Genomic DNA, 14,594 nt, shown 5'->3' on the forward strand with positions numbered 1-14,594 from the left:
GTTTCACTACTTTCCATCTTTGAGGGAATTCTTTTTCTGCAGAGCTGAAGGGCCAGGGCACTGACCACTGCTCTAGTGGTTAGTATTTCGTGCTCTCACCACCATGACCGAACTTCAATCTCTTTCGAAGGAATTGAAGTCCTGCTTCAAGCTATTCCTGCATGAGGCCACCTGACATCAATATTATCAGAAAGTCCAGTTGTAAGCATTGTATTTTCTACTTAACATCAGAATGTGCCAAAGAAAACCAGGCACAAGGGCTGTGGAGTGCTGGATGAAGACTCCTCAAAAAGAAATCTTCCAAGCAAGGATTCTGGGAGCCTCTCAGATCATATTCATCTTGTGCCTTGATATTAATAAGCAGCTAAGCACAGAATGTGTAAAATGCAATTAAGATGCAGACATGAGTTAATTTTATAGCCACTGGCTCAGAAAACATGTGTTTCCTGCTTGAGAACTACAAGGTTTTTTCACACCATGCAGTGAGAATTACACACATTAACCTTTTCTCAAAGTTGGTAATTCCACTGAACAGTGTTCTATGTTCAGTCTACACCAACTAAGCCCCAGCCTACATGTGTGCCCTCAGTGTGGTTCCAGCTTCAACACCAAACTGCTCTTCTAGGGCATTTTCCTGCTCATAGAGTTATGAAAATTCTGGTCACTATAGATGTAGTACTATGAAAAGAATACTGAAGAAAATGTCTTTTCTTGGCCAATGGAAGTTTCTCAAAAGTGTTAACCATGTGGGTATGAGTTCTTGGGCAAGGTTGCAACTCTTATCCATATAACCAGAGGCTGAGGTGGCATTGGTGTGTTTTCTAGTGAAGCCTCAGCAGATCTGCCCCATTATCTGTGGCTGGGACGGTAGAGGTGATTTCTTCCAAAGGTGGAGTAGCCACAGCTGGACTCTGTGCCCCATTGTTCATGGCAGTGGTTATTCAGAACATCTCTGAGCTGTGGCCACCATTCCTATAGGGAGGAATCAATGCGTAAAGGAAAATCTCCATTTATGATATCTGTGTATTTTCCTGTGGCTGTTACAACAAATTATGACAAATTTGGTGCCTTAAAACAACAGAAATTATTATTACTTTTTATTGAAGTATAAATCCCATGGACAGAGGAGCCTGGTGGGCTATGGTCCATAGAGTCACAAAGAGTTGGACACGACTGAAGTAACTTAGCATAGCCATAGCACAGTCAATTTACAATATTGTGTTAGTTTCAGATGTACAGCTAAGTGATTCAGATTTCTTTTCCATTATAGGTTATTACAAAATACCGAATATAGTTCCCTGTGCTATACAGTAGGTCCTTATTGTTTATCTATTTTATATGTAATAGTGTGCACATGGGTGTCCCAGGAGGCACTAGTAGTAAAGAACCTATCTGTCAATGTAGACATAAGAGACATGTGTTTGATCCCTGGATTGGGCCCCTGCAGGAGGGCGCAACAACCCACTCCAGTATTCTTGCCTGAAAAATTCCATGGACAGAGGAGCCTGGCAGGCTGCAGTCCATAGGGTCACAGAGAGTCGGACCCAACTGAAGTGACTTAGCACGCACGCAGTATGTACCTATTAGTCTCAAAGTGTTATTTTATCCCTCCTCTACCCCCTTAACCTTTGGGAACTATTAGTTAATTTTATTTATTTTTTCAGAGATTTTTTTTTTTTGATGTCCATTTGTAAAAGTCTTTATTGAATTTCTTACAGCATTGCTTCTGTTTTATGTTTGAGTTTTTCGGTTGTAGGAATGTGGGATCCTAACTCCCCAACCAGGGACTGAACTCACACCCCCTGAATTGGAAGAAGAAGTCTCAAACACCAGACCACCAGGGAAGTTCCAGAAACTATAAGCTTTAAACAGCAGAAATTTATTGTCCCACAGCTCTGGGGAACAGACAAAATCAAGATGCCCTCAAGGCCACACTTCCTTCTAGGGGGAAGCCTTCCTCACCCTCTCAGTTTCTGGTGACTCTAGGCATTTCTCGGCTTGTGGCTGGACAAATTTGCTCCTGTCTTCAAAAACTTTCTTCCCTGTGCCTCTATGTCCAAATCTCCTTCTCCTTTCTCTGATAAAGACACCAGTTATTAGATTCGGGGTTCACCCTAAATTTGGGATAACTTCATCTCAAATTCTTTGACTAATTACATCTGCAAAGACTCTATTTCCAAATAAGCCTACATTGTGAGATTCTGGGTGGACATGAATTTTCATGGAGCACTATGAAACCCGCTACATCATCCAAACATGAAGATTTGAGTCATGCATTTTTCTGACCTAATCTTTTTGAGCCTCAATTCCCTCCTTTGTAAACTGAGGCTAATGATGACACCCAGCCCAAATACCACACAAGGTTGTTAAGGTTGAATGAGATAATTGATGTGAAAGTGCTTTATAAATTATTATAAGAATAATGTGATAAGAATATAATGGAATATCTTAACTGCTGGTTTTAGGATTTACTGTTATTGTTCAAGGAAACATTTTGGTAAGACTACCTGCTGTGTCAATGAAAGGCTGAGGATTCGGTGTGGGCAGTAACCAAGGTAACAAATGTGGATATCTGAAAGCCTTGTATATGTCAAGAAGAGGAAGAATTATTATTTTATCTAACTTTTTATTTCCCTTAGGAGGAGGAGAGTGTGAGCTGGGAAAAGCTAGGACATAATATGGGTTTAAAGGCAACACTTAAAAGCAGGGTGCATGCTAAGTCACTTCAGTTGTGTCCGACTCCTTGTAACCTATGGACTATAGCCCGACAGGCTCTGCTGTCCAGTTGGATTCTCCAGGCAAGAATACTAGAGTGGGTTGCCATGCCCTCCTCCAGGGGATCTTCCTGACTCAGGGACTGAACCCACCTCTCGCTCGGACCATAAAGAATCTGCGTGGAATACAGGAGACCCGGGTTCGATCCCTGGGTTGGGAAGATACCCTGGAAAAGGGAATGGCCACCCACTCCAGTATTCTTGCCTGGAGAATTCCATGGATAGAGGAGCCTGGCAGTCTACAGTCCATGGGGTTGCAAAAAGCTGGACACGACTGAGTGGCTAACACTTTTTCTTTACCACTAGTGCCACATGGGAAGCCCCATAAGAGGGAGACTGAGACACTCTTCAAAACAGAAACTGCCATTTTGTACTTTAAAGTTGGCTGCTCTCTGGTGTGTGATATGAACCCTTACAATGGTGCCCAAGTCCTCAGAAATGTCAACTGCACTAGGATATTTTCAACAGATAGGATTTCTGAGAATATCTTTGGAGATCAGTTTCAGGTTTAGGCTGATGTGACTTGAGAAACTGCATCTGTATAAACAGAGCCAGGACACAGAGAAGATCTTGAGAATGTCATTATTTCCCCCAGGAATTGGCAGAAAATTGGAGGAGGAGTTTGGTCTTAACCAAGGCATGGAATTAGGGTTGAACCTGTCTTTTCCAGAATTACTTTGGCACAACAGTCCCAGGTAACTGGATTCCTTAGCACTGGATGCAGGAATGAATGGATAAAGAAGAAGTGGTGTACACACACACACACACACACACACACACACACACACACACACAGAGGAATACTACTCAGTCATAAAAAATGAAATCATGCCATTTGCAACAACTTGGATGGACCTAGAGCTTATTATACTAAGTAAATCAGACAAAGCAAATATCTTATGATATCACTCGTATATAGAATCTTAAAAAATGGAAAGAGAGAGAAATGGTTTAGAGAGATACACAGAACATTTATAAGCACCAGAGGTAGGTCTACAGCATTGTGCTAAGTCCAGGGCTCACTGTTATGAGAGGCACAGTCTCCATTCTAGGAAAGCTTGGGGTCTGGAAAGAGAGACGGACTGTGAACAGGTAGAAACCATACACAATGATAAGCTCATGGAGAGTGGCAAGAAGGGGCTGCTGGGAAGCAGGGGGACCTGCGTCAGACACCTAATCCAAGGCTGGATTTTGGGTGGAGAGTTTCCATGATGGCCTCCTGGACACTGAGACTTCACAACTGTCTCATTTAAGAGATGGCCAGGAATAAAGAAAGCGGAGGAAGATCCTTCTAAAACGGCCTTGCCTGACTTGCTAATCTATGAGTACCTCTCATTTCAATGGGAACATCAAAGGCTGAGAGAGATATTTTGGAGAAGGTGGGGTCGAGTTGTGCCCCTTAAGTCACACTTCTTGGGCAATGACACTTGTGCCTATAGCTGAGTGCCAATTGTATAGAAATTGCTTGATTGTCACTTCACAGAAGCCAGCACAAAAGATGGCATGCACTTCCAATTTTAGTTCTAATAAAGCAAAAATAGTTATAAGGTAAATAAAAAACAGTAAAAGTAAATTAATACTAGAGAAAGTTGTAAAAATTGGTTGCTGATTATCTCATTGTATGCGTGCATGCGCAGTCGCTCAGTCATGTCTGACCCTTTGCGACCCCATGGACTGTATAGCCCACTAGTCCTCTGTCTATGGAATTTTCCAGGCAAGAACACTGGAGTGGGTTGCCATTTCCCACTCCAGGGGATTTTCCCGATGCAAGGATTGAACCCTGTGCAGGAATATGCACTGGCAGGCAGATTCTTTACCACTGTGCCACCTTAGAAGCCCATCTCATTGTATATGAGATAAATTTCTGAACCACTAATCACTTGCTTAATCATAAAAAAATTGCTACTGATGTTTCAAAAATCTTGGAGTATCAATTTGACAGTCCTTTTCAAATGTGTCTCATTACTTATTCTGCTTGGACTGCACCAGCTAAATCCTCTCTTGTTAGTCTGGATCCTGTTGTCATTTTCTCCAGAGAATGGGGGTTCTATTGATACTTCCAAAAATATCAGTATATATACATATACAGACATACTTTTACATACATGTTTATGAATAAAAGCTGATATTTTACAAAAACATATACAAGAGTATCAGTTCAGTTCAGTCACTCAGTCGTGTCCGACTCTTTACGACCCCATGAACTGCAGCATGCCAGGCCTCCCTGTTCATCACCAACTCCAGGAGTTTACCCAGACTTATGTCCATTGAGACAGTGATGCCATCCAACCATCTCATCCTCTGCCATACCCTTTTCCTCCTGCCCTCAACCTTTCCCAACATCAGGGTCTTTTCAAATGAGTCAGCTCTTCGCATCAGGTGGCCAAAGTATTGGAGCTTCAGCTTCAACATCAGTCCTTCCTATGAACACCCAGGACTGATCTCCTTTAGGATGGACTGGTTGGATCTCCTTGCAGTCCAAGGGACTCTCACATCGTTTCTCCAGGGGTCATGTGTGGATGTGAGAGTTGGACTATAAAGAAAGCTGAGCGCCGAAGAATTGATGCTTTTGAACTGGGGTGTTGTGTATATATACACTCAGTGCTCATTATTTGGGGATTCCTTGTTTGTGAATTCGCCTACTCACTAAATTGTTTGTAACCCTAAGTCAATACTCTCTGTGCTTTCCTGGCTAGTTATTCGCTGACATGTGCAGAGTTGCCCTGTTGTGCACGTTCTCAGCTGAGGTGCAACAGGCGCCAGTTCTGCCTTGGTATGGCTCATGAAGAGATGACCCCTGGATGGAGACAGTGGAGCGGCACACCGCAGTGCAGAAGCTCTGGCTCTGAGCCAGTGGGGCCAGGTTTGAATCCCAAGTCCAGCACCTGTTAGTAGGGCATCCTCACTATTCTTCTAACCTCATTTTCACTTTTGCAAAATAAAGAAAACAGAATCAACCAGGATGAGTTGTTTTTTAGGATTTGAGATTATAATATAAATTATATATGTATTTCTACACACACACATACACACACACCTATATATGGATATAGCATAGAGTAACATATAGATGGGCTTCCCTGGTGGCTCAGATGGTAAAGAATCTGCCAGTAATGCAGGAGACCTGGGTTCGATCCTTGGGTTGGGAAGATCCCCTGGAGAAGGGCATGGCAACTCACTCCAGGATTCTTGCCTGGAGAATCCCATGGACAGAGGAGCCTGGCAGGCTACAGTCCATGGGTTGCAAAGAGTCAGATACAACTGAGCGACTATGTAAGCACACACACAGCATATAGATATTTTCCCTGGGACAATGGTACAATTTTCTTAGTTACTTTATAGAATGTAACTACCACAAAATGTAAATCAACTATATACATGTACATATGTACATACATATGTATACATACATATGTATACATACATATGTATACACACATACATGCACATACACACAGACACACTTGGGGAAGACACACACGTTTGCACGTTTGTAAATAGGATAGAGTATGTCTGACCATTTGCTATGTATATTCTCAAATCCACACAGATATAATCAACAGATATTGCTAACGGCTCTTATTTCTTCCATTTTCAGAAGTGAAGAAATTATCTCTCAAAAGAACTTTCCTCCTGATGAAAAGGGACTAAATCGCTCACTTTGTGCAGCTGCATTAAGTTCTTTTGGGAAAGCCTGCTTCAGCCTGCTCAGTAAACTCTCTTCCTCAACACACTGCATAGTATCCCATTAATCTTACCAAGTTAATGCAATTTCAAAAGGGAGATAATTCACCCTTCTTTCATAAGTATGGTGAGAACCATAATGCATATTTTTCCCAACTATTTTTCTATTCATTGGCTAGGATTGCTAGATGAAGCTTACATTATTATAGAAAAAGGATGACTGCTCATGACAGGTAAAAAGCGATGCCACTGATTTTAAAATAGTATGAGAACTTTAAAAGATTCTTTCAAAAGTTCTAATGGATTCATAATATTCCTTTTCTGCTCTTCTTCTATGACTTTTGATGACCAAGGGGACATGTTTACCAGACAGCTGAAAGGCAGAAGTATTTGTCTTTTGAACTGAGTGGACTAGCTAGTCTATGAAAGGTATAGACCGTTCAGCCTTGACATTTGTAATCCAGAACATAAAGCTATTGAACCCATGAAAAGTATTCAGAAAAGGCAGTGTGATGTTTAATTTGCTATGCTTGTGCTAAGCTGCTTCAGTTGTATCTGGACTCTTTGCAACCCCACAGACTCTAGTCCACCAGGCAATATACCAAGAACCAGAATGCAGTTAAGCAAACTTGGTCCGAAACCTGTGTGTACTCAGTGGCTTCTGTCCTGTCCCACTCTGTGACCCTATGGACTGTACCCCGCCAGGCTCCTCTGTCCACGGGATTCCCCAGGCGAGAATACTGGAAGGTTGCCATGCCCTCCTCCAGGAGATCTTCCTGACTCAGGGATCGAACCTGCATCTCTGAGGTTTCCCGAATTGGCAGGCAGGGAATTTGCCACTTGCACAACATGGGAATTTGCTATATAGCCAAGTGTAAAACCACTTATTTATGTTTTGGTGTTATGAAGAAACAATTCCTGTCTACAAGTTTATAACTCTTACTAGAAGAGAACTAGAGTTGTTTCTAAATATTGCATTACTTGGAACGGATTAGGTTTAGCAATAAATAGGCCCCTAAATTAAAGATAGTTCAAACACAAGATAAGTTCAACTCTCACCCACCTAAGAATCCAAATGGTTGCTTCCAGATGGCAGGCATATCTCCTCCAGGCTCCTTTACTCTGTGGTTCTTTCATCTCCCATGCCCTCACTGTCACCTGCATCTAGCAGACAGAAAGAGGAAAAGAAGGTGAAGTAGGCAAAGCCACATTGTGAAAGCTTTGACTTAGAAACTCCATCCTTTATATTTTCCATTGATTAGAACTCAGTCTATGGCCACACCACCAGGGAAGCCCCCCAGCTGGAAAGAACGCTGGGAAATGTAATTTACCCATGCACCCAGGAAGAAAAAATCATAGAATTTGGACCTAAACAAGGGACACAGACATTCTCCATCATAGGTCGAAGACGAGATCTCAAGGTGGGTGTGGAGTCCTTTATGCTATAAACATCATGGGAAAGATGCTGCTGCCTAGTCAGAAACAAGAATTGAGACAAAAGCGTCAAAGGGCAGAGGGCAATTCGTTTCACCTTTCACTTGGTTTCTTTTTTTTTTAATGTTGGAATTTAATGAAGAAAGAATTGAGATGTTTAAAAAAGCAGTTCCTCATATGAAAGTGATACACTCAGACAACACGTCTATGAATTATGCCAGTGATTTGGGAATAGAAGCTTCTGTCTCCTGATACGCGGAAAAGTACTGCCATTTGTGGGAGTGAACATTCCAATATATTTTGAATATTTTCTTCACATTCTGATAGTTCTCCATCTACTGAGAACCCCTCAGAGTTAAAAGCAGTATTTTTCAACCTTCCTTGCCCCTAAGATGAAGATATGTACCTTCAGTTCAGTTCAGTTCAGTTCAGTCGCTCAGTCGTGTCCGACTCTTTGCGACCCCATGAATCACAGCAGGCCAGGCCTCCCTGTCCATCACCAAATCCCGGAGTTCACTCAAACTCATGTCCATCAAGTCGGTGATGCCATCCAGCCATCTCATTCTCTGTCGTCCCCTTCTCCTCCTGCCCCCAATCCTTCCCAGCATCAGACTCTTTTCCAGACAGATGCATAAGACTGATTCAGAGACCAGCTACCTGAGGGACCTGGCAGAGTACTGGTCTACCTGTGCTGCTGGTGTGGTATTGTGCAAGATCTGTATTTCTGGGGTTAATAGTGGTAGAGGCAACCTCCTGATTATAGCAGAGGTTGAGTGGGTCTGGAGATGGTGGTAACAATTCCTTGGGCTGGTTCTGAGAGTTGTCCCTGGAAGCTTAGTCTAGCACTATTCCTCCAGATCTTTCAGTGATTCTGTGAGCTTTCTAATATCCTTTAATAAATTTCTTCTGCATCATCTGGCTAGACGGAACCCTGTTGTCCGCAACTGAAAACCTTCATCAGTACTGAGATCCAGCTAGCCAAGGTAGAACCAGACCTCGTTGCTTTGTATGTGAGACTATTTATATTCCTAATTATTCACATTTTCTTATTCTAGCTAGAATGGTTCAGTTCAGTTGAGTCGTTCAGTCATGTCTGACTCTTTGAGACCCCATGGACTGCAGCACACCAGGCTTCCCTGTCCATCATCAACTCCTGGAGCTTGCTGAAACGCACATCCATCAAGTCGGTAATGCCATCCAACCATCTCATCCTCTGTCCTCCCCTTCTCTTACTGCCTTCAATCTTTCCCAGCATCAGGGTCTTTTCCAATGGATCAGTTCTTCACATCAGGTGGTCAAATTATTGGAGCTTCAGCTTCAGCATCAATCTTTTCAATGAATGTTCAGGACTGATTTCCTTTAGCATTGACTGGTTTGGTCTCCTTTCTGTCCAAGGGACTCTTAAGAGTCTTCTTCAACACCACAGTTCAAAAGCATCAATTCTTTGGCCCTCAGCTTTCTTTGTGGTCCAACTCGCACATCCATACATGACTACTGGAAAAACCACAGCTTTGACTATATGGACCTTTGTTGGCAAAATAATGTCTCTGCTTTTTAATATGCTGTCTAGGTTGGTCATAGCTTTTCTTCCAAGGTGCAAGCATCTTTTAATTTCATGGCTGCGGTCGCCATCTGCAGTGATTTTGGAGTTCAAGAAAATAAATTCTGTCACTGTTTCCATAGTTTCCCAATCTATTTGCCATGAAGTGATAGGACCAGATGCCATGATCTTCTTTTTTTGACTAATGAGTTTTAAGTCAGCTTTTTCACTGTACTCTTTCACCTTCATCAAGAGGCTCTTTAGTTCCTCTTCACTTTCTGCCACAAGGGTGGTGTTATCTGCATATCTGAGGTTGTTGATATTTCTCCTGGAAATCTTGATTCCAGCTTGTGCTTCATCCAGCCCAGCCTTTCCCATGATGTACTATGCATACAAGTTAAATAAGCAGGGTGACAATATACAGTCTTGACGTACTCCTTTTCCAATTTGGAATCAGTCCATTCATTGTTCTTTGTCCGGTTCTGTTGTTTCTTCACCTGCATACAGATTTCGCAGGAGTCTGATATTCCCATCTCTTTAAGATTTTTCCACAGTTTGTTGTTATCCACATAGTCAAAGGCTTTAGCATAAAGCAGAAGTAGATGTTTTTCTGGAATTCTCTTGCTTTTTCTATGATCCAACGGATGACTCTTTCTGACCCTATATACTACACAGTCCATGGAATTCTCCAGGCCAGAGAATACTGGAGTGGGTAGCCTATCCCTTCTCCAGCAGATCTTCCCAACCCAGGAATCGAACCAGGGTCTCCTGCATTGCAGGTGGATTCTTTACCAGCTGAACTACCAGGGAAGCCCAGCCAGAATAAGCACTGTGCTAAAAATAAACAGAGAAAAAGTTCTGTTCATGCTGTGTTGAAATATTAAAGCTGGATCAGAACACATTTGGAAGAGATCATGGTTGTGGCAGGAGAACTCCAAGGGGAGATGGTACATTTCAGGAAACTAAATTGGGACCACTTATTCAGAGGCCCCTCTTTACTAGGGAATTCTCTTTCCAGAGTTACCCCTGAAGGTTTGGGGATATAATTTATTTAAAAAGGAGAATTCCTTCACAGATTGACTATAAAAAGAAATCAACTATCCTACAAATGGATATCTCATCTCTTTATTTTATTTTTTGCCTAGAGGACAGTGGTCACTTGGGCCTGATTTTTGGAGAAATTATTTTACTAAAAATTTGTATACCCCAAATAATGTTTCTAAGTTAATATAGGCTTAACAGAGACTGAAACCAAAGATACGCCATCAGTACTGCATATGCAGAAGAGAGATGGCTTTGTGAAAGGAAACTTGGTTGAGTGGGAAGAGCTTTGGGTTCTGTTACTTACTAGCTATGTGTGGCTTTAGGCAAAGTTACTTAACTTTTCTGAGCCTTATTTCTTCATCTGTAAATTGGAGGTAATAATTATAGGATTAAGATCATGGAGTTATCATTATGCTTAATTAAAGGTGTGTAATGGTTCTTCATTGCAAGCAATAGAAACCACTTCTGGCTGACTGAAGCAGAAAAGGAATTATTGGGAGGCTATTAAGATGATCACAGGAAAGTAAAAGAACCAGAACCTGAAAATGAGCAGCATTAAGGGAAGCCAATCGACAGAAAAGGGCCAAGGTCAAAGCAGGAAATGGCTGGTTGTGGGACACTCACTGGCTCCTCTACCACTGACCCTAGCTCCTGCTGCAGCAGTGCCTGGCTAAGCCAGACACTGATGCCGTGGGACTCTGATCCCACTGAACCTATGAACTGAGCCCTCTCAGTGATGTCCTAAACCTGAATTTTTTCTTATCAATTCAGCTGACAATCAAAGTTTTTATTTTATTTTTATTGAAGTATAGTTGATTTACAATGTCGTATTAATTTCTGCTGTACAGCAAAGTGATTCAGTTATCCATATATATACCTTTTTTCTCCTATTCTTTTCCATTATGGTTTATCACAGGATATTGAATATAGTTTCCGGTGCTATGCAGTATGACCTTGCTGTTTATCCATTCTGTAGATGATAGTTTGTATCTGTTAACCCCAACTTCCCACTCCATCCCTCCACTTCCCATTTCCCGCTTGGCAACCATAGGTCTGCTGAACCTGAATTGAACCTGACTGAGAGATGACTGCTAAACATTCAGGAACTCTGCAAGCTGGGCATTAAAGTGTTTCTAGTTTGAAATCAGCCACAGTAGAAGTTATTTATACCACATAAATCAGTGAATGCTAAAAATCAGGGCTGAGATTTTGTTTTGTTTTCTCCCAAGACCCATTTACCAGCACACCGCTGCTTCAAATGCCAGTCCTGAATGTGAACACCCAATTGGCTAAGTCTAAACACAATATTGTGTTTAGCTACAAGGGGATGGCAAGAGGAGTGGCTGGCCTTTTAGACAATAGCCGAAAGGGGATCTCTCTCTTACCAAGACTGAACCAGGTGGAGAATTCTACCCAAAAGATTTTCAGTGCTGAAAAGTGAAAGTGACAGTCACTCAGTCGTGTTTGACTCTGTGACCTCATGGACTGTAGCCCACCAGGCTCCTTTGTCCATGGAATTCTCCAGGCAAGAATACTGGAGTGGGTAGCCATTCTCTTCTCCTGGGGATCTTCCCAACCCAGGGATCAAACTTGGGTCCCCTGCATTGCAGGCAGATTCTTTACTGTCTGAGCCACCAGGGAAGCCCCATCTCCCAAAGTTTCACATATTCTCTACAGTACTCAAAGGGCTCACCTAAAGTTGTGCCCTTACCCATCACAAGTACCCAGAATATGTGGGGTTCCTTCTCCTTCATTTTCTTTTCCTAAATTTTGGCCACATTATAATTCTTACTTTTCTGTTTGATATGTGCTCTGAAGTTCTGACCACAACAAAATTTAATACAGCCTTGCTCTAAGTTGTATCCAGTTAAAGAATAAGGTCATTGCAAAGGTTCCAAGTATAAACTGACAACTGTAATATTATGTTCCTTGTTAAGGAAATGAGCATCTTTTGATAATATAGAATGCTCTTAAAATTTTCACATTTAAGTACTTTTTAGATGAAAGTAACTGATAAGTACAAACACTTGAACAAGATAAATTTCTTATTAAGATACTGAAGTTCTTTCTATTTATTAAGTTATTAAAAGTCCTAGCAGAAGAATTTTTCATTTATGGAAAGGTGGTTAAAACAAAGAATCTTCCAAGTGAGAGGATATGGCAGGCAAAGCAAGCTATTTTTCCTCCAGATTAATAAATGTTAAGGTTCCTTGTTAATCAGCCAGAGGCTATGAAAAACTGAATATAAATAAAATCTTTTTCATGAAAATTGCCTTTTTGTAATATCAGCTACACAATGATTTACGTCCTAGAACTTGAATGAAGAGGAGAAAAAGCTGTTTTAGTAATAGAAATTGCATTGCAAAACATTTTTTTTTGGATGTATCTTATTTAATTCTTCACATCGCATATTCATCACTCTGTGTATACAGGTTGGAAGGTGACTCAATTCACATTTGAAATTAGAAAAATCTGTCACTGTTCAGAGTCAGCTTTCACTTTCTAAATGATTTAAGAGGAAGGGATTTTTTTTCCAGATGAAGTTGCTCATTCTTAAAAGGATATTTGGAAGTTTCTCTACCTGAAACTTTGCTCAAGTGTTTGGAAAGGATGATGCAGGGACTGCTGGGTGAGGGCAGGAGAGGCTGCACGGGGTCCTGGAAGGAGAACAGATTTCACTCTGACCCCAGTGATTTCACTGACTGGCAGCTGGTCAGCTTGCCTCCTGGCCTCATTTAGGTTCCTCATCTGAAATATGAGGGCCCATCTAGAAGTCCTTTTCACTTCCTTACCCTTCAAACTTCTGCATCCTAATGACTAATTCTAATGCCATCTCTTTGTTGAAAAATGCACTCTGTTATTTGTAGTTCAGCTAGGCACTCATGAAACATTGGCAAACGGCCATGAAAGAAACAGAATTTCCTATTCCTGGTGCCCCAGTTCACACCTGCAGCACAGAAATCCCCTCCTCCAGCTTTTCTGTATGAGTGAACACTTATTTTTGGCAATGCTGGCTTGAGAATAGCATCTCCATAGAAACCACTGTTTGGGTGAATGCTTTCCTTGCGATTGAGACTCTTTCCTACCTTTACATGTCACCTTAATTGATAAAACAGGTACATCTGTCAAGATCACCAAGCCTCTCCGCCAGCTTGCAAGTCAAATCCTAAATTAGGTACAACACCTGAACAGGCACGCAAGCTGAGAGGAGGCATCAGTGTTGTCATGACAACCGGGAAATGCTATGTCTCTCTACAAATGATAATTCAACTGTCATGGTGGGTTTTACACACCAGTTGTTATTGTATTTCTTCTGGGAGCAAAAATAAAGTAACATTTTGGGTTTTCCCTGAGGGAGTCAAAGCCATTTCTTTTGTTGTTGCTGCTGGTGTTGTGGTGGGTTTCTTTCTTCTCCTACATTCCAACCCTGATTTTCTCAGAGTTTCAGGGTCTGGTGGGAGCCAGTTCCATCAAGGTGTCTTTAAAGGGCCCTGAGGAACATTTGGAGGCTGGAATTGGAGCAGAGAAGACCTAGATGACCTGCCATTATATACTTTGAAGTCTAGGTTCTCAAACAGAGCTCTGCAAACCAGCTTTATAAGATGGCTTAAGGATAAACAGAAATAAATGGGAAAGCCCCAAGTGTATCACTTGTTCCAGTGCTATTACAGTCAGAAAGAGCTTTCATTTGATACCCAAACCATGGGCGAAACTATATAATGCATACTGTTATTCCCCCACTTCCCCCTCCAGCTCCCAATTGTGTGGATAATTATAAAAACTTACCTGTTTTCTAGAGGATGGATGGTGAAATGATGAACTCTGGACAGAAACATTTTCCAGTGGGCCGGCTACACTTTCCAGCCCCATCAGCCTCAATCTTCTTGTCCCTGATATGTTCAGAAGCAAAGAGGCCAAACAACTCTATGATCTGGTAGAGGAAACCCTAGCATAGTTTGCATCAAGGTATTGTGACAGGAAATATATCTAGCTGTAAAAAATGGATAGGCTGAAACAATTCATAATTTTGAAGAGAGCACTTTGTTTGGAATGTTGGGTCAATAGGGAATTCTCCATTCGGAACCATTCAAGACTTCCTGATTTGTGGATGTGTCACA

The 14,594-nt window shown here is 41.7% G+C and overlaps 1 long non-coding RNA gene across 1 annotated transcript; it reads right to left on the minus strand.

Annotated features, from left to right (window-relative positions):
- Window positions 1–458: 458 nt before the first annotated feature.
- Window positions 459–14,369, minus strand: LOC148777594 (uncharacterized). Its single transcript, XR_016037508.1, has 3 exons — window positions 14,263–14,369; window positions 7,518–7,622; window positions 459–972 (listed from the first exon to the last, which is right to left on the minus strand). It is a non-coding gene; the product is annotated as an uncharacterized LOC148777594 (long non-coding RNA).
- Between the last annotated feature and the right edge of the window lie 225 nt (window positions 14,370–14,594).

The sequence above is a fragment of the Moschus berezovskii genome, chromosome 6 (assembly GCF_049115385.1).
Source record: "Moschus berezovskii isolate FMDL1 chromosome 6, NW_MosBer_1.0, whole genome shotgun sequence".
Lineage (NCBI taxonomy): Eukaryota > Metazoa > Chordata > Mammalia > Artiodactyla > Moschidae > Moschus > Moschus berezovskii.